Source organism: Myotis myotis, unplaced genomic scaffold (genome assembly GCF_014108235.1).
Source record: "Myotis myotis isolate mMyoMyo1 unplaced genomic scaffold, mMyoMyo1.p scaffold_m19_p_4, whole genome shotgun sequence".
In the NCBI taxonomy this organism is placed as follows: domain Eukaryota; kingdom Metazoa; phylum Chordata; class Mammalia; order Chiroptera; family Vespertilionidae; genus Myotis; species Myotis myotis.
This window is the reverse complement of record NW_023416346.1, coordinates 67,973,080-67,974,582: the sequence shown is the minus strand read 5'-3', so window position 1 is coordinate 67,974,582 and position 1,503 is coordinate 67,973,080. Positions and strand designations below refer to the sequence as shown.

The 1,503-nt window shown below is 50.4% G+C and overlaps 1 pseudogene; it reads left to right on the top strand.

Moving 5' to 3' along the window:
• The first annotated feature begins 248 nt into the window (after positions 1-248).
• Positions 249-723, top strand: LOC118653448 (annotated as a pseudogene).
• The last annotated feature ends 780 nt before the right edge of the window (positions 724-1,503 follow it).

Here is a 1,503-nt window from a genome sequence, read left to right as displayed (position 1 = left end):
TTACATGCTTTACCCAAGATACCAAAATTTAAATGCAGGAGATCTGATTCAAAATCACATTTTTTTCAGACTACATTAAGATTTGTCCTGGTTAATAGTATAATATAAACCCCAAGGATGGAAAGGGTAAAAAAGAGTTATAATTAAAAGGTAAAGGCTAGAAATATGTATATAGTAAATGTGAATAGTGGTTATATTGTTGACTGCTAAGATAATGATTGATGATTGCTTTTCTTGTTGTTTTTAAAATGTTTTCTGGGGCACCTGTGAGCGGAGGCTGGGGCAGGGATGGTGGTGCTGACTGTCCTGTGAAAGCAAAGTGGCCAGGGGACCGCCATGTGTCCGAGGCCCTGACATAGCCACCAGGGACTCCAAAGCTGGGGCTGTGGCCCTTCGCCCCGGTGGCAGGGGGCAGCGGCCTGGAGGCGGTGGCCGGGGAGCAGGCTTTGGTGCATCCGCGAGGCCTAGTCGTGGCCACCCCTCTCCCCCCGCCCCCCCAACCCCCCCGTCCCCCGCTTCGTATTCACACGCAGAGGCTCCATGTTCTATGACGAGGATGGAGATCTCCCTCACGAATTCTATGAGGAGACAATTGTCACCAAGAATGGGCAGAAGCGGGCCAAGCTGAGGTGGGTGCATAAGAACCTGACTCTTCAAGGCACCGTGAAGCTGGACACCCGCTGCGTCCACGTGGATTTCCCTGTGATCCTCTATGAGGTTTGAGCCTGGGGGGGGGTTTCAGGACTAAGCAAGAAACCCTCAGGCTCAAGGTGTGGCTTCCACTGAGGAACCTAGGCTGAAACCACTACCCTGATTAAACTCCATGGGCCTGGAAACTTCAGCTGTGAGCCGGGCAGTCCTGCAGTGTTGGTTGGGTGCTGGTTTGTCTTGTGATGAGAGGGGGCTGGTGGCTGGTGAAGGCTAACAGTGGAGTTACCAGCCTACCTTCCCCTGCAATCCCGATGAGGAGCATGGCAGGGCATATGCTGACAATGTATCAGTGGTCGGCAAACTCATTAGTCAACAGAGCCAAATATCAACAGGACAACGATTGAAATTTCTTTTGAGAGCCAAATTTTTTAAACTTAAACTATATAGGTAGGTACATTGTTATTAACTTAATTAGGGTACTCCTAAGCTGGCCTTTGCTAAAAACGTCCTCAATCTGATTGAGGTACATTCACTGAGGTCAACCCCTTCCAACTCTCCCAATCCACACTCCTCTTGTATACTTATTTCAGATAGAGGAGTGTGGATGGGAGAGTTGGAAGGTGTCGACCTCAGCGAATGTACCTCAAAACTATGTACCTCCCCCGCACTGCATATTCCGCGGCCCGCCTGCGCTGCCTCTCCTGTCGCCCAACCAACCGACACCCCCCACTTCTTCTAACGCCACTTCTTCAAAATAGACTCGCCCAGGCCGAAAACCAACTTCTGCGCATGGGCCACGAAGTTTCAATTGCACTGTACGTGACGTGTGCGCCCACACGTGGTATTTAGTGG